A 19,334-nucleotide genomic window follows, 5' to 3' on the forward strand; every position below is an offset into this window, starting at 1 on the left:
AGAAAGCCCCATGCACAGCAATGAAGACCCAATGCAGCCAAAATAAATAAATTAATTTTAAAAAAAAGTTTTAAAAAAATCAATTGCCTTTTTTTTTTTTTTTTTTTTGTGGTACGCGGGCCTCTCACTGTTGTGGCCTCTCCCGTTGTGGAGCACAGGCTCCGGACGCGCAGGCCCAGCGGCCATGGCTCACAGGCCCAGCCGCTCCACAGCATGTGGGATCCTCCCGGACCGGGGCACGAACCCGTGTCCCCTGTATCGGCAGGTGGACTCAACCACAGCGCCACCAGGGAAGCCCCTCAATTGCCTTTTTAAAGTAAAAATAGCAGTGGATCACAAAGTTTATATCATTTATAGAAGTAAAATAAATGACAACAGTACAAAGGACAATAAAGGTGTAAATACAACGATACTGTTGTAAAGGTTTCATTAAACGTGAATCAGCCGTGATAAATTAAGGATGGATACTGTAATCCCTAAAGTAACCACTTAAAAAATGATCAAAGAACTGGCTAAAAAGTCAATAGAAGAAAAAGAATGAATTACTTAAAAATAACTAACCCAAACAATCCAGGAACGGAGAAATAAAAGAACAAAAAACAGAGGGGGCAAAAAGAAAACAAATATCAAGATGGCAGACTGGAATCCAATCATATGAGTAATTACATTAAAGGTAAATGGAATAAGCATCCAATAAAACTGATGAATCTCTTGATTCATTAAAGAGAGAAAACATAAATCACCAACAACAGTAATGAAAGACAGGACATCTCTACAAAACCTACAGAACAATAAGATAAAATTAGGAATAACCTTATGCCAATATGTTTAACAACTTAAATGTAATAGATAAATTTCTTGAAAAATATAATTTACCAAAACATACAAAAACATAAAATATATGAATAGTTCAAGATGTATAATAAAGAAATTGAATTCATAATTAACAACCTTCCCACTAGAAAACTCCAGGCCCAGATGCTTCACTGGTGATTACACCAAATTTTTTTTTAAGAAGTTGAATATTTTATTATTAAACTGTTTCTTATTTTCCTGCAAGGCTGTTGTTTCACTGTATAAAAATAGCACCAGCAAACACAGTATATTGCAAAATTAAGATACTAATGTTCCTCACCAGACACTATACAACTAACAAACTTTTCTCCACTGTCGTTTATTTCCAGTGGCAAGTTCATTGAGTATTTTGACCCAAACCCAGGGATGGCTGTAAGCAAGTTACAATATTATGTAAGGCTAAGATAACAATGTTATCCTTGAATTACATAATTTTTGTAACTAGTTTTACCACAGATAACTTCAGGAATTCTGAATATTATAACTGGAGACTAGCCTAAAAATCACAGGGTGTTGTGAAAAAGATGCATAGTGTTTATGTGAAATCACTAGGAAGTTAAGGGGTATTTTTTTCAGGCAACATTGTTGCAAGCAGTTTCTTTTGCTAAAAGTTGCTTTTTAAAAATCTATCCACCACTAATTTAAGACAACTATGCTAGATTAAGTTGTTTCAAACTAGTTTACTTAGGGGTTCCATTTTCACTCAATAGATTTTATGTATTTCTCATATGCTTCTTCACTCATTAGTTCATCTAGTTCTGAAGGGTTACTGAGGGTCATCTTTTTTTTTTTTTTTTTTTGCGGTACGCGGGCCTCTCACTGTTGTGGCGTCTCCTGTTGCGGAGCACAGGCTCTGGGCGCGCAGGCTCAGCGGCTGTGGCTCAGGGGCCCAGCCGCTCTGCGGCATGTGGGATCCTCCCGCACCGGGGCACGAACCCGTGTCCCTTGCATCGGCAGGCGGACTCTCAACCACTGCGCCACCAGGGAAGCCCCTGAGTGTCATATTGATCAGCCGACCATCTTCATAACAAGATTTGTTGACAATTCCTGGATTTTCTGCTAGAGCTTCATTAATTTCATTTACTTCTCCTGATAGAGGAGAATAGAGTTCACTAGCAGCTTTCCCACTTTCCAAAGCACCAAATTCCTCGTTTGTTCAATTTTGTCCCAACTTCAGGCAGACTATGGTAAACAACATCTCCCAAAGCTTCCTGTGCAAAATTGCTGATTCCCACTGTTCCCACACCATTTTCTGTTGTTACCCATTCACGTCTGTCTGTGAATTTACGACCCGACAGCAGAGCGGGGCCGGTGCGCAGCGTCCGGACGGCGCCCACCCGCAGTCCCCAGGGGCGCGGCGGCAGGGGGTGTTGGGCGCAGAGATGGCGCGCAGGCTGCAGACCGCGGCCCGCACGCTCCGCGCCACTCACAGCGCCATGTTCACAGGGGTGCAGAGGGTCTCCGCGCAGCACATAGAGCCACACCAAATATTTAAAGAAGATAAAACACCAATCTTACATAAACTCCTTCAAAAGTAGAAAAGAACGGGGCTTCCCTGGTGGCGCAGTGGTTGAGAGTCCGCCTGCCGATGCTAAGGGACACGGGTTCGTGCCCCGGTCTGGGAAGATCCCACACGCCGCGGAGCGGCTGGGCCCGTGAGCCATGGCCGCCGAGCCTGCGCGTCCGGAGCCTGTGGTCCGCAACGGGAGAGGCCACAACAGTGAGAGGCCTGCGTACCGCAAAAAAAAAAAAAGTATAAGAGAAGGGAACATTTCCCAACTTCTTTTATGAGGCCAGCATAACTGATACCAAAAACTGACATTATATAAAAAGAAAATTGCAGATAATGTCATTCATGAACATAGACAAAAAATTAGCAAATTAAAATATATTACTACTGAGTTGTAAAACAAAGTATTAGCAAATTGAATCCAGCAATATATAAAAATGATAATCATATCCATATGGAGTTTATACCAGTTATACAAAGTTGGTTCAACTTTGCAAACTTAGGATAGGCAAAAATGTCTTAAAACACAGAAAGCACTAATCATAAAAGAAAAACTTGATAAGCTGGACTTCATCAAAATTAAAATTTTATACCCTTCAAAAAAAAAGAAAAGGTAAATCTTAGATTGGGAAAAAATATTCACAACACATATATATGACAAAGGACTTATACTCAGATTACACTTTTAAAAATTCCTACAACTCAGTAATAAAAAAAAAAAGACAACAACCCAACTTATAAAAATGGGCAAAGGACTTGGACACTTCACAAATGAAGGTATACAAATGCCCAATAAGCACATTAAAAGATACTCAACATTGTTAGTAATTCTGGAAATGCAAATTAAAACCACTATGAGATTCCACTACACACCCAGCAGAATAGCCAACATTAAAATGACTGACAAGGGAATTCCCTAGCAGTCCAGTGGTTAGGACTCTGTACTTTCACTACTGAGTGTAGGGGTTCAGGCCCTGGACAGGGAACTAAGATCCCACAAACTGCACGGGTGCAGCCAAAAATTTTTTTTTTTTTTATAAATTTATTTATTTATTTATGCCTGTGTTGGGTCTTTGTTGCTGCGCATAGGCTTTCTCTAGTTGCGGCGAGCAGCAGCTACTCTTCATTGCGGTGCACGGGCTTCTCATTGTGGTGGCTTCTCTTGTTGCAGAGCACAGGCTCTAGGCGCACGGGCTTCAGTGGATGCAGCACGCGAGCTCAGTAGTTGTAGTTCACGGGCTCTAGAGCTCAGGCTCATTAGTTGTGGCGCACAGGCTTAGTTGCTCCACAGCATGTGGGATCTTCCCGGACCAGGGCTTGAACCCGTGTCTTCTGCATTGGCAGGTGGATTCTTAACCACAGCGCCACCAGGGAAGTCCCCCCCAATTTTTTTTTTTTTAATTTTTTAATAAAAATAAAAGGACTGAGAAGATCAAGTACTGTCAAGGACATGGAGCAACAGGAACGCTCACGCACGGCTGGTGGTAATGTAAAATGCTATAAACACTTTGGCAGTTTCTTTCTTTCTAAAAGACACTTACCACACCACTCAGGATTCCCACTCCTAGATATTTACCCAAGAGACAGAAAAACCTATGTCCACACAAAGACCTTCGTGTGAATGTTGGGGTTTTTTGGTTTGTTTTTTCATTTCTTGGCTGTGCTGCATGTTTGTGGGATCTTAGTTCTCTGACCAGGGATTGAACCCAGGCTCTTGGCAGTGAAAGCGCCAAGTCCTAACTACTGGACTGCCAGGGGATTCCCTTTTATTATTTTTTTAAATTTATTTTTTAGTTTTAGACCTTCATGTGAATGTTGATAGCTTTATTCATAATAGCCAAACCATGGAAACAGCCCAACAAATGGTGAGTATATAACCAATCTGAGATCCATCCATTCAGTGCATCACTACTCAGCAATCAAAAGGAACAAACTATGATAAATATGACATGGTTGAATCTCAAAAGCGTTATGTTGAGTGAAAGAAGCCCGGGTTCAATCCCTTGTTGGGGAACTGAGATCTCGCAAGCCATGCGGTGTGGCCAAAATTTAAAACAAACAAACAAACAAAAAACCATTACAGTAACATACAGAGTATTTTCACTGCCCTAAAAATCCTCTGTGCTCTGTCTACTCATCCCTCGCTCCCCCCAACCCCTGGCAACCACTGACCTTTTTATTGTCTCCATAGTTTTGCCTTTTCCAGAATGTCACATAGGTGGAATCACACAGTATGCAGACTTTTCAGATTGGTTTCTTTCACTAGGTAAAATGCATTTAAGATTCCTCCATGTTGGGCTTCCCTGGTGGTGCAGTGGTTGAGAGTCCGCCTGCCGATGCAGGGGACGTGGGTTCGTGCCCCGGTCCGGGAGGATCCCATGTGCTGCGGAGCGGCTGGGCCCGTGGGCCATGGCTGCTGGGCCTGCGCGTCTGGAGCCTGTGCTCCACAATGGGAGAGGCCACAACAGTGAGAGGCCCGCGTACCGCAAAAAAAAAAAAGATTCCTCCATGGCTTGATAACTCATTTATTTTTAGCACTGAATACTACTCCATTGTCTGGATGGACCACAGTTTGTTTATTCATTCACCTACTGAAGGAATCTTGGTTGCTTCTAAGTTTAGGCAATTATGAATAAAGCTGCTATAAACATCGTATGCAGGTTTTTGTGTGAACATAAGTTTTCAACTCCTTTGTATAAATACCAAGGAGTGAAATTGCTGGATCATATGGTGAGATTATGCTTAGTTTTATGAGAAACCGCCAATCTGTCTTCCAAAGTGGCTGTACCATTTTGCATTCCCATCAGCAAAGTTCCTGTTGCTCTACAGCCTTGTCAGCATTTGGTGTTGTCAGCGTTCCAGATTTTGGCCATTCCAATAGGTGTGCAGTGGTAACTCATTGTTTTAATTTGCATTTTCCTGGTGACACAAGCTGTGGAACATCTTTTCATATGCTTATTTGCTATCTGTATATGTTCTTTGGAGAGATGTCTGTTAAGATCTTTGGCTCATTTTATAATCAGGTTATTTCCTTATTATTACATTTTAAGAGTCCTTTGTATAATTTGGATAACAGTCCTTTATCAAATATGTCTTCTGCAAATATTTTCTCCCAGCCTGTGGCTTATCTTTTCATTCTCCTAACAGCACAGAAGTTTTTAATTTTAAGGAAGTCCAGCTTACCAGTTATGTCTTTCAAGGATCATGCTTTTGGTGTTATATCTTGGAAGTCATTGCCAAACCCAAGATCATCTAGATTTTCTCCTATGTTATCTTCTAGGAGTTTTTTTGTTTGTTTGTTTTTATTTACTTTTGGCTGCGTGGGGTCTTAGTTGTGGCACGCAGGATCTTTTGTTGCAGCGCACGGGCTCTTCGTTGCGGCGCATGGGCTCCTCTCTAGTTGTGGCACATGGGCTTCTCTCTAGCTGTGGTGTGCGGACTTAGTTGCCCCGTGGCACGCAGGATCTTAGTTCCCTGACCAGGGATAGAACCCGCGTCCCCTGCATTGGAAGGAGGATTCTTAACCACTGGACCACCAGGGAAGTCCCTTACAAGAGCTTTATAGTTTTCTGTTTTACATTTAGGTCTATGATCCACTTTGAGCTAATCTTTCCAAACTGTGCTTGGTCTGTCTAGATTTTTTTTTTTTTTTGTATGTGATGTCCAGATGTTCCAGTATCATTTGTTGAAAAGACTATCTTTGCTCCATTGTATTGCCTTTGCTCCTTGGGCCAAGTATCATTCGACTATTTTTTATATGGGTCACTTTCTGGGCTCTCCATTCTGTTTCATTGATCTATTCTTTAACCAATACTACGCTGTCTCAATTTACTGTAGCTTTATAGGAAGTCTTGAAGTTGGGTAGTGTCAGTCCTCCAACTTTGTTCTTTAATTTTTTTGTTTGTTTGTTTTTGTTTTTGTGGTACACGGGTCTCTCACTGTTGTGGCCTCTCCCATTGCGGAGCACAGGCTCCGGACGTGCAGGCTCAGCGGCCATGGCTCACGGGCCCAGCCGCTCTGCGGCATGTGGGATCCTCCCGGACCGGGGCATGAACCCTTGTCCCCTGCATCAGCAGGCAGACTCTCAACCACTGTGCCACCAGGGAAGCCCTGTTCTTTAATTTTGAGTTGGCGAATTCTGGATCTTTTGCCTCTCCCTACAAACTTTAGACTGAGTTTGTCAATAGCCACAAAATAACTTAGTGGGATTTTGATTGGGATTGAATTGAATCTATAGATCACGTTGGGAAGAACTGATATTATGACGTGATATCGTGAGTCTTCCTATCCATAAACAGGGAATAACTATTTAATCCTTCTTTGGTATCTTTCATCAGAGTTTTGTAGTTTTCCTCATGTAGGTCTTGTATGATATAAAATTTTAATATGCACACTGATGTATTCAGTATGGAGTTTGTCCATGTAATTGCCATCTGCCTTTGAGGTCAGGGCCACGTCTGCTTAAGTAGCAAATGGTGTGACAACATTTGTAGGTATGGACATCAGAAATGCTGATGAAGGGGAGGGGAACCTGATAGATTCCATTAGAATTTGGATTCTAATCCCAGCTCAACCACTAACTTGCTGTATGACCTCTGGCAAGAGATTTCCCCTTCTGGGCCTTAATGAAGGGGTTAGGCTAAACCAGTGGATCCTGGGCTCAACTCCCAAATGTTTTTTCAGTAGGTTTGGGGAGCACCTGGAGAAGTCTGTATAATTAAAAACTTAACGCTGGTGTTTTTGATCTCCGAGATCCACTGACTTATTTGGAGTAAAGGTTCCCAAATTTCTGCCACTCATGTGCCTTTAGTGATTCAATAATTGTTTCATGATGCCCCTAGGTCTAAAGAAATACCTAATAGTTCTGTCATTAAGTAGTTAAGCCCAAACAAACTCAGTATTTTTTTTTTATAAATTTATTTATTTATTTATTTTTGGCTGTGTTGGGTCTTTGTTGCTGCACACAAGCTTTCTTTAGTTGCACTGACTGGGAGCTACTCTTCATTGCGGTGCACAGGCTTCTCATTGTCGTGGCTTCTCGTTGCGGAGCATGGGCTCTAGGCGCGCAGGCTTCAGTAGTTGTGGCGCGTGGGCTCAGTAGTTGTGGCGCATGGGCTTAGTTGCTCTGCGGCATATGGGATCTTTCTGGACCAGGGCTCGAACCCGTGTCCCTTGCATTGGCAGGCGGATTCTTAACCACTGTGCCACCAGGGAAGCCCCAAACTCAGTAAGTATTTATGTCCTAACAATTTAGTGCCTTTTGGGTGCCGCACACTGTCTCAAACCTCGGAATCAGACTGGATACCCCACTCTCTTTTCCTCTTCCACATTGATTTACACACAGTACTTGCTTTTCACAACCTCCAAAACCTCGGCTTGGCAAAGATATGACATTATCAGAAGGAATGCAGTGTGAGCCAACGCTGAAACTGCCTCAAGCTAGCAGTCTGTGCAGCATCAGGTGGCACTGTGTTATAGGCTGAATGGTGTCCCCTCTTCAAATTCATTCATGTTGAAGTCCTAACCCCCAGGACCTCCGACTATGACTGTATTTGGAGATAGGGCTATTAAGGAGGTAATTAAGGTAAAATGAGGTCATATGGGTGGGCCCTAATTCAATATGACTGGTGCCCTTATAAAAGGAGATTAGAACACGGATATGCCCACACAAAAGAAAGACCACGTGAGGTACAGCAAGAAGACAGCCATCTGCAAGCCAAAGAGAGAGGCTTTGGAAGAAATGAAACTTGTTGACACCTTGATCTTGGACTTCTAGCCTCCAGGACTGTGTTGTTGAAGCCACCCAGTCTGTGGTAATTTGTTAGGGGAGCCCGGCAAACCAACACACTAGGTTTCCTCTAAGATTTTAAAATATCCCTCAGCACCCCTGAGAGGTCCCTGCCATGCCTCAGAGCACCTCAACACACAGTTGCAGAACCACACACAGAGGGTCTTAAATATTCCCCACTCAAATCAGTAATTGCTAGGGTATAAGTCAGCTAGCAAAATTTCACTCAGCATATATAAACATTCCTGCCCTAATCACACACCTGGCTCTTTGCTTCAGCAGACATCCATCACTTGGTAGAAGAGTCACCCTAGGCCAGTGATTTAGGAGGTCTTTGGAGTAGTTTGGGAGAAAGCCAGTCGTGAACCGGACTGGGATGGTAGCAGTGGGAATGCAGAAAAGTGGACATATCGGGATATGTTTTGTGGTGAGAAGTAGTTCAGTCAGACCTTGTAGATGGATCTGTGAGTGGGAGAGAGCAGAATCAAGGATAATTCCTAGGTTTTTGTTTATAATTAATTATATTTCTATTGTGACTACAATCTTTCATTCCACAATTTTTAGTGAGAGCCTGCTAAATGCCATACCATGTCCAAGGTGTTGGGATACAGAAGTGGGAAAGACAATGTCCATGCTTTCACTTGATTAGGAGTGTGGATGCTAAAGCTAGACTGCCTGGGTTCAAATTCCAGCTCTGTCACTTAGTAGCTGTGTGACTTTGGGCAAGTTAGTTACCCTACGTAAGACTCAGTTTCCTTATCTGCACAATGGGGATAATAAAGGTATCCACCTCCTAGAACTGCTATAAGGATTTAAAAAGTTAATATATTACAGCACTTATAACAGTGCCTAACAAGAGTAAACAGTCTATAAGTTTTAGCTATTACAACTCAGGGAACTTTTATCCTAGTGGAAGGAGACAGAAAATAAACAAACACTAAATATTATATTGTGATAAGTTCAATGAAGAAAATAAAAAAGAGGGATGTGATAGAGAGCTTCATGAACTACTTTACCCTGGGGGCTTAGGAAAGGCCTTTCTGAGGAGATGACATTTAAACTGAGACCTAGGGGAATTCCCTGGTGATCCAGTGGTTAGGACTGTGCACTCTCACTGCCAGGGGCCCAGGTTCAATCCCTAGTCAGAGAACTAAGATCCCACAAGCCATGCAGTGTGGCCAAAATTAATTAATTAATTAATTAATTAAAATAAAAAATAAACAAGCCAGTAGTGAAAATAAATTTGCTTTAAGAAATAGGGCTTCCCTGGTGGCGCAGTGGTTGAGAGTCCGCCTGCCGATGCAGGGAACACGGATTCGTGCCCCGCTCTGGGAAGATCCCACATGCCGCAGAGCGGCTGGGCCCGTGAGCCATGGCCGCTGAGCCTGCGCGTCCGGAGCCTGTGCTCCGCAACGGGAGAGGCCACAACAGTGAGAGGCCCGCGTACCGAAAAAAAAAAAAAATAAAGAAATAAAATAAACTAAGACCTAAATGGTAAGAAGGAGCCAGGCATGAGAATATCCAGGAAAAGAACATTCTAGAAAGAAACAACAAAAGCAAATTCCCTAAGGAACAAATCTGGCATGTTTCAGCAACAGAAAGAAGGTCAGTAGGGCTGGAATTCAGTGAGAGAGGGAGAGAATGATGCAGAATGAAGCTGGCAAGGCAGGCAGTTGACAGATCATGTAGGCCCTTATAGGTCAGCAGGGTAAGGAATCAGATTTTATTTCAGAGTAATGAGAGGGACTTCTCTTGTCATCCAGTGGTTAAGACACCACGCTCCCAATGCAGGGGGCCTTGGTTCCATCCCAGGTCAGGGAACTAGGTCCCACGGGCATACCGCAACTAAGAGTTTGCATGCTGCAACCAAGACGTCTGCATGCCACAACAAAGATCCCGCATGCCGCAACTAAGACCCAGCACAGCCAAAATACATAAATAAATAAATATTAAGAAAAAAAAAAGACTGATTAGGAGCAAGGGAGTGATTAAAGGAGGAAGGCGGCATGGTTTGACTTACTTTTTTTTTTTTTTTTTTTTGCGGTACGCGGGCCTCTCACTGCTGTGGCCTCTCCCATTGCGGAGCACAGGCTCCGGACGCGCAGGCTCAGCGGCCATGGCTCACGGGCCCAGCCACTCTGCGGCATGTGGGATCTTCCCAGACCGGGGCATGAACCCATGTCCCCTGCATCGGCAGGCGGACTCTCAACCACTGTGCCACCAAGGAAGCCCCTGACTTACTTTTTAAAGAGATCTGTCTGGCGGTTGTATGAATAGGTTTTAGGGACAAGAGTCTACTATAGAACTTCAGGCAAGGGGAGGGACAGAGGTAAGAGGACAGATCTGGGATGTGTCTTAGATATAGAATCAACTAGACTTGTACTTCATACAAAGGTCCTGCTGTACAAAGCTCAGGACAGTCTGCCTCATACTAGTCACAGGTGTTGACATTTGCAGCTTAGATTCAGATTTGCAGCCTTAGGGCTTTAGATTCTGACAGTCGTGGATTTGAATTCTGGCTCCACCACTCAGCCACTGTGTGACCTTATACAAGCCACCTTCACAGCTTTCTCCCCTGTAAAAGGTAGATGGACAACACTTGGCTTAGGCGTAGCTGTGGAAGTTAAATGAGAGAACCCAGTCAGAGCACTTCGCACAGAATCTGACCACACAGGAAGAGCTCAGTGAATGTCAGCGGTTATCACTGCGCTCAGTTACTGGACATCTCCACACTCATTCCAATGAACCAACTGCACCTGTTCTTTTCCTGGCCTCCCTGCCTCCAGCTGCACCTGCTCCAATCCATCCTCACTCTGCTGTAGGAATTTACCTCGGACATAAACCAGTCATGTCACTCCCCTTTCAGAATCACTGCAACGGCTCCCCTGCCTACAGACAAAACCCCAAAGTCTTAGAACAACACCCAAAGGCCCTGCGCACTCGGCACCCTGCCTGCCTCCCCACCAGCCCCTTCCCACGTCCTAGCCTACAGCCATGCTATATTATTTCAGTTCCCCAAATAAACCACTGTTCCAACTTATCATGCTTTTGTCTATGCCAAAGTATTCTTACCCCCACGTACCTGTTAAACAATAACTCATCTGTCGAGGCACAGCTTAAGTATCACTCATCCTGATCCCTCCCTTCCCATCCACAGAGAACTGCTCTCTCCTCTCTATTATCAACTGTAAATTGCACATAATTCCAATACTTCACTGATCGATCTATAATCTTCACCTGTGAAGTCGCAGAAGGCAGCCACCGAGAGCACCTCTGAAACCCCTGCACAGCACCATTCAGGAAACATCTAATGAATGGAGAACAATGCAGAAGGAGGAGACTTTTATGAATACACTTCTCCAGGGGAGTATGTTTAGTTCCTAGTTAGTGGTCTTCTTAGGGAGGCTTCACCCTGAGATGGTTAGGAAAAAGGGCTCCGGAATCGGAAAGAAATGTGTTGGAACACACACAGTGAGGGTGCTCCACTGCATCCTCACTGTGCGACCCTGAATACATTACTTAACCTAAGACTCAACTTAGGTCTTCATCTGTGTCTTCATCTGTAAAATGGAATAACCTCATAGGGTTGCTGCAAAGAGCAAAAGAGACGTACGTAATGAGCTCAGTCAAATGCCTGGCATCCATCGAGCACTCAGTGCAGAGTGGCTTTTAAAAAGTGCAAAAAATATAGCAGACCGCTAATAGTGATTATGGGGTGTGGGGGGACAGATTGTGAGGGGGGCTAAATTTCCACTTTATGTATTTTTATGTATTGTTTGAAAATCAGAAAAATAAAGATACAGCAAAATTAATAATAAAAATTTAAAACAGGGGGATTTCCCTGGTGATCCAGTGGTTAAGACTCCAACGCTTCCACTGCAGGGGGCTCAGGTTCAATCCCTGGTCGGGGAACTAAGATCCTGCATGCCACGCTGGCACGGGAGAAGAATTTTTAAAATTTTAAAAATTAGGGACTGCCCTGGTGGCACAGTGGTTGAGAATCCACCTGCCAATGCAGGGGACACAGGTTCGATCCCTGGGCCGGGAAGATCTCACATGCCTCGGAGCAACTAAGCTCGTGCGCCACAACTACTAAGCCTGTGCTCTAGAGCCCGCGAGCCACAACTACTGAGCCCCCATGCCAGAGCTACTGAAGCCTACGCGCCTAGAGCTTCTTGTGCTCTGCAACGAGAAGCCACCGCAATGAGAAGCCCACTCACCACAACGAAGAGTAGCCCCCGCTCACCGCAGCTAGAGAAAGCCTGTGCACAGCAGCAAAGACCCAACTCAGCCATAAATTTAAAAAAAAAAAAAAAAAAAAAAACAGATCCAAGCCTTCTACTCCATATCCATTGTTTTTTCCATGCTCCCAAACCCTGGAGAGACGGGTCATGTTTAAGAATAGGTATGGCCTAACACAACGCTGAAAATCAACTATACTCCAATAAAAAAATAAATTAATTAAATAAAACGTGAGCAAAAAAAAAAAACGGCACCGCCAAAATCAGTAAGTCTGTCTGGAGTGCTTAGCAATAAAGCAAAGGTGGTAAAAAAAAAAAAAAAGAAGAAGAAGAAGTATGGCCTTGGTCAGCAGGGGGCTGGCACTGGGAGAAGAAAATGGTTTCTTAGGAATCCTTTGCCCTAGACTGTCCATTCTAAACTACAAAGTAAGGAGACAGGTATCCGGGGCAGTAGCTCTGTTCAGTGATGAACACTATATAGATAACAAGAGTTTCTTCCAAGCCAGCAGGCACAGACTTACATACTTTCAGTGGCCAGATGCCAGCACAGATGCATGCATGTTGTAAACAGTGGGGACTGGCAAGCTGGAGAGGACAAATGCCATCTAAAGGAAACTAAACTAGCAGCCCCAGCCAAGTGCTGCCCACCATGTAGGCACCAGTGTCCCCACATATTCTAAGTTTTTAAAAAAGAAAAGCTGGAAATCCAGATTATTTTTTGTAAAATTTATTTATTTATTTATTTATTTATTTATTTATTTATTTTTATTTATTTGGGTGCACCAGGTCTTAGCTGCAGCATGTGGGATCTAGTTCCCTGACCAGGGATTGAACCCGGGCCCCCTGCATTGGGAGCACAGAGTCTTAGCCACTGGACCACCAGGAAAGTCCCTGTAAAATTTAAATATTACTTCAAAAAATTTTATAACCACAGTACCAGCCAAACAAAACACTTTTGCAGGCTGAATTCAGCACATAAGTTCCAGTTTGCACCACACTTTTCTATAGGATTTCTTAGGAAATTGAGGCTGGGGCAAACCATGGAAATGGGTACCTCCACCAAGGTCAGAGTCCTTCACCTTTGCCTGTGTGTGTACAAATGACTTAAGCCTGTCTGTCCCCATGTCTTTCCCAGTCAACAATAAAGCTGAGAGTCTTTTTTTTTTTTTAACAAAGTATCTAAAACTTCACTCAACATGCTTCAGGGTAAAGAGAAAAAAGTAATTTCTACTTATTCTTCACAACCCAGCTCAGGTGATGCCTTCCCCAGGAATTTGTCCCCTGATCCCTTAGCCCACCACGCCCTGTAGGACTAGCTAACATTCCCTGAGCACTTACTGTACCAGGTCCTGCCTGAAGATCTTTACCAGTAAAAACCCATCTAATCCTCTCAACATACCTGTGAAGCAGGCACTACTCCACACCTATTTTACATAAGATTAAGTGAACTGCCAGAGACCACTCCATTTAGACAGAGCAGGGTCAGGACTTGGATGGGGAACTCCCTGAGGACTAGTGTCTCATCTTAATCATTTTTGAATCCAGAGGGATAAGTACTTTGGCACTAAATGTTCACGAATGAACAGACAGATGGATCACTCCCCATCTGTATATGTGGATACGGTAGACTCTAAAGGGTGATCTTGACAACACAGGTATTTCTTCAGTAATCTTTCTATGCGTCACACCTGCTGGGCTCTAGACATGAACAGATCATGGTTAAAGGGCTCAGTTTGGTGAGGGTACCAGGTGTGTAAATTTTTAATTTAAAATAATAGCAGTGTCACTTGGTTTGGCTTGCAAAAATCAGGGAAAGCTTCCTGGCAGAGGAAATGCTCAAGCTGAGTCTTGAAGGAAGAGAGTAAAGTGTTCCCCAGGCAGATAAGGACAGAAAGGAGAGGCCAGCTGAGGGGCAGCATGTGCAAAGGCCTCGAGATGACCAAATCTTTATCCAAAGACCTGCAATCAGCCCTGAATGGCTCACATGCAAGGAACATGGTGGGCACATTGGGAGAGGCTGGAGGGTGGACATCTTCCAAGCATTCAGGGCCTTGACTGGGTAAGAGATGGGGAACAAAAAAGGGGTTTTGTTTTTTTAACAGTTTTATTGAAGTATGATTTGCATGCTATAAAAATTCATCTCTTTTATGTGTACAATTCAAAGATTTTTAGTAAATTTAAAGAGCTGTATAACATCCCCACAATCCAGTTTTAGATCTCAATTACCCCAAAAGACCCCTCCTGTCTGTTTGCAGTCAATGCCTGTTCCCACTTCCACCCCAGGCAACCACTGATCTACTTCTTGGCTGTACAAATGTCCAATAAATAACAAGGTCCTACTGTATAGCACAGGGAACTATACTTAATATCTTGTAATAATCTATAATGGAAAAGAATCTAAAAAAGAATAGATATACATGTGTATAACTGAATCACTGCTGTACACCTGAAACTAACACAACATTGTAAATCAATTATATTTCAATAAAATTTTTTTTTAAAGTCTGGGGTGAATAAAAACAAAACAACAACAACAACAAAATGTGCCTTTCCACTAAAGTCAGAAAAAAAAATGACCTGATCAGATTTTTATTTTTAAAACAACCTCTGAGTTGTGGAGGTTGGTTCGAGGGGGGTTAAGACTGAAGGCTGGGACTTCCCTGGTGGCGCAGGGGTTAAGAATCCGCCTGCCAATGCAGGGGACACGGGTTCAAGCCCTGGGCCAGGAAGATCCCACATGCCGCGGAGCAACTAAGCCCATGGCATGTACCACAACTACTGAGCCTGCGCTCTAGAGCCTGCAAGCCACAACTACTGAAGCCCACGCACCTAGAGCCCGTGCTCCGCAACAAAAGAAGCCACCGCAATGAGAAGCCGGCGCACCACAACGAAGAGTAGCCCCTGCTCGCCGCAACTAGAGAAAGCCTGCGCACAGCAACGAAGACCCAACGCAGCCAAAAATTAAAAAAAAAAAAGACTGAAGGCTGCCTCTGTCACTATTTCCTTCAGTGCTCAGATTTAAGCACCTGAAGGCAAAGGCCTTTTAACAAACTACCAATCACCTTTCTTACTGGACATGCTGGAATCTCCACCAGATGTCTTTTCATAAGTAACACCTAATTGGTCCAAGTGTCAGATCAGTGGTTAGTCCCACTAATCAATATTGAGTGCACTTATCACAGGAAACCTGTGACATTTTCAGATTTAATTGTTGTCGGTGGAAGAATGTGCTCTTGCAATTCACTTTGTTTTGCACCACCCCTTTCGAGATGTCAGGATTGTATTAAAGGAATTACTGCTGTTGGTGTCTCCAGAGCACCACATTATATTTAGAAAGAGGGGCTACAACATCACCATGGATTTATAAATGCTTATCTCCTGCCCTGTAGGAGTGGTTGGGCTTTTTTTTTTTTTTTTCAGGCTTCCTAGTTGATTTTAAGGTGATCAGCTGAAATGAGCAAAAAAGCATGGTGGGCTGTCATGAGGATTAAATAAAATACTCAAAGGAACCTGGCAAAAGTAGCTTTTCATTAAATATTCACAGGCTCTGAACCTGGATCGATCAACAATGGGAAAAGTGTGGTTTAGTGAAAAGTTTTTTCAGCACCAAGAGGGCTAGTTTACTTAACTTTCCTAAGCTTCACTCTCATTTCTCAAAGGATAAAAAAACCCTCCTGCCTTTTAAGTTTGCTGTGAGGAAAAACAAGGTTACATGATAGGTGATAAGACCTAGCCCAGAAAACACCTGACACACATCACAGACAGTAGAAAACACCTGGCCCCTCTTCCCTTTCACAGGCCAATGGGAACTGAACAAAAATTGCATCTCTCAGGGTACCTGTCAGTGTCTGTGGTGACGGACTGCCATCTGCCTAGACCTCACTGCATGTATTAGTAAATACACCCCTCAAAAATGGGCATTTGATAAGCACCTGCCAATTAACTGTACACCTAGAAATGGTATCACCAAATTAACTGCCATTATTCTACAAATAAACAATTTCGGTTCCTTTAACTGAGATTTCAAAATCCCTACTTACATTTCTCATGTTCCTTCCCGTAATTTGCTAGAAGGTGAACCTGTCAATAGGAAGGACAAAAATTATTATTTATCACCAATGCCCTCAAAATAATTGGTGCTCAGAAAACCCAAAACATTCAGTTGGAATTTTCAGAATTCAGGCAACCCCCTATCCGACTACTTCCCAGTTTTGACTTCGCCTAAAGGACTCCTCATAGTTGGTCCAGCCCAAACCAGGAACCATTTAAAAAATAATGAGTTAAAACTGCTGTGGCCTGGTGATCTGGGTTGCTGGGACACAGTTGTTGGGAGTTGGGAAGGGGCAAGCAGATCCAGCAACAGTATTGTTTTAAACTAACAGCTAGGAGCTCAGATGAGGTCACAGGATGTTTCCGTTTCAGAGCTTTATGCTCATCCAAGGCAGTTATCCTACAAGTCTTTGATTTATTCAACATTAATGCTCTGCCCCTGCTCCTTGATCTTATAAACTTTTACAAAGGGAGGCTAATAAAAACACTTCATTGGTGGGTTAATTGTGAGGCGTTACCTATGACAACGTATTTGAAAGTGCTTTACACTTTGCAAAGCACTACTCACATATTAGTTCTTAGTCTTCCTAAGTCCAGCCATTTTCACGTCGGAGGAAAGTATGGCCCTCAAAGATCAAACGTCTTCCCAAGGTCTTACAGCGAACTGGGGCAGAGCTCGCTCAGTTATCTCCACCCATCAAACCTTCTCAATCTTCAAAGCCTGGTTCAAGAACGCGTTTTCCGGGCTTCCCTGGTGGTGCAGTGGTTGAGAGTCTGCCTGCCGATGCAGGGGACACAGGTTCGTGCCCCGGACCGGGAAGATCCCACATGCCGCGGAGCGGCTGGGCCCGTGAGCCATGGCCGCTGAGCCTGCGCATCCAGAGCCTGTGCTCCGCAACGGGAGAAACCACAACAGTGAGAGGCCCGCGTACCGCAAAAAAAAAAAAAAAAAAAAAAAAAAAAATAGCGCAGCCGGCAAGAGCCAAACGACCCAGGTTCGCATCCCAGCTCTGCCTCTTTCACAATCCTAGGACACACGTGCGCCCTGTGTGCCAAGACTGCCACCGCGGGAAGGAAAGGGTGGTGACGGCGCCTGGTCAGCCTGGGTGCTTAATAATGGCAGTTAGCCTCTGTCAGCCCAGTTATCACTCCCTTTCCTGTTTTCTCCCCGCGCTGGGGTTGCAATCAAGGCCAGGATACTTTGAGGGCTCGCTGCGCGCCAGGCACTGTGCTCATTGCTCTGGCCGAGCGCAGCACCTCTCCTCAGCCCAAGACAAAGGGGGGAGGGGGGGGAGTCGCGCCGCCCCCTCCCCCCACGCTGGGCGCAGCCCCAGGGCGGACATCCCAGCTCTGCGGCCCCCAACTCAGTAGTTCTCCCGTCGACCCTAGCTCCCCCACCCTACACGGCGGTCACTGACGCCCCCAGACTGGACCCCGCTGTCCAGCAGTCCCAGCGAGCCCGCGCCGCTGCTCCCCGCTCCGGCCAGGCTTGCACGGGTACGGGATGCAGGCTTCCAGCCGACGGACGGCGGGGCGGGGGTGATGGAGGCGGGGGCCGCGCGCTGGGCGAGTGGGCGTGCCCCGGGGCGGGGCGGGGTGGCCAGCGGTTGGCGCTGGGAACCGGCGAGCGCCGTCCGGCCACGTGACCCACTGGCCCGCCCTGCCCCTCCGGGGATGGAGGCGGGGCAGTTATTGCGATCCCCTTTCACCTAGGCGGCATCCCCACCCCCTACCACCGGGGGAGCACCCGGGTCAGGAGCTAGCCGTTATCATACCATTTCGCAGATGAAGCGGAAAAACTAAGGCCTTCCCAGAGTCACAGGTGGCCGACCGGGTGTCAAAGCGGTTAGCACCATGGCCCCCCTTGTCGGAGCCGGAAAGCGTTGGTCTCCTTTCCTTTGGATTATGTTGGAATGGAAGCTCCAAGAGGGCGGGAATTGTGCCGTCCTCCCGTTCGCTGTTGTGTCCAGAGCACAGTAGGCACGCAGTAAATCATTTGAACAAATAACTCTTACTCTGGGGGCTTCCCTGGTGCCACTGCAGGGGACTCGGGTTTGAGCCCTGGTCAGGGAAGAGCCCACATGCCCGGAGCAACTAAGCCTGTGTGTCACTACTGAGCCTGTGCTCTAGAGCCCACATGCCACAACTACTGAAGCCCACGCGCCTAGAGCCCGTGCTCGGCAACAAGACAAGCCACTGCAACGAGAAGCCCGCGCACCTCAACGAAGAGTAGCTCCCGCTCGCTGCAACTAGAGAAAGCCCACGAGCAGCAACGAAGACCCAACGCAACCAAAAATAAATAAATAAATAAATTATTTTTTAAAAAGGAAGAAAAGATAAAAAAATTTTCTCTATTAAAAAAAGATAAATAGGGCTTCCCTGGTAGCGCAGTGGTTGAGAGTCCGCCTGCCGATGCAGGGGACACGGGTTCGTGCCCCGGTTCGGGAGGATCCCGCATGCTACGGAGCGGCTGGGCCCGTGAGCCGTGGCCGCTGAGCCTGTGCGTCCAGAGCCTGTGCTCCGCAACAGGAGAGGCCACAACAGTGAGAGGCCCGCGTACCGCAAGGAAAAGGAAAAAAAAAGATAAATAATTCTTACTCTGGCCCTTCCCTATCTCTCTAACCTCAACATGAGCCATCCTGCCCTCTCCCCAAAGATCTTATGAACTATCTGGGGGAAGGCCAAACAGGTGTGGTATGATATGGAAACGAGCACCCAGCCTGCACAGCACTGGTGCAGAGGAGTTCATCCAATTTACAGAATAGGTTAAGAGAGACCAGCTAGGAGGCTGCAGTGAAATCCAGAGCAGGGATGATAGAGGTCTGGGTTTAAGGGGTGGCAGTAGGGATAGAAAGAAGAGGAAATATCTGAGATAGGTTTTGGAGAATTA

At 45.1% G+C, this 19,334-nt stretch overlaps 1 pseudogene across 1 annotated transcript; it reads right to left on the reverse strand.

The window, feature by feature from the left end:
* Positions 1-1,554: 1,554 nt before the first annotated feature.
* On the reverse strand, positions 1,555-19,082 carry LOC307060387 (glycine cleavage system H protein, mitochondrial-like; annotated as a pseudogene). The gene is made up of 4 exons: positions 19,068-19,082; positions 17,859-18,153; positions 1,859-2,280; positions 1,555-1,635 (listed from the first exon to the last, which is right to left on the reverse strand). The product of its transcript is annotated as a glycine cleavage system H protein, mitochondrial-like (transcript).
* Positions 19,083-19,334: the final 252 nt, after the last annotated feature.

Source organism: Hyperoodon ampullatus (genome assembly GCF_949752795.1).
Source record: "Hyperoodon ampullatus genome assembly, chromosome: 11".
NCBI lineage: Eukaryota > Metazoa > Chordata > Mammalia > Artiodactyla > Ziphiidae > Hyperoodon > Hyperoodon ampullatus.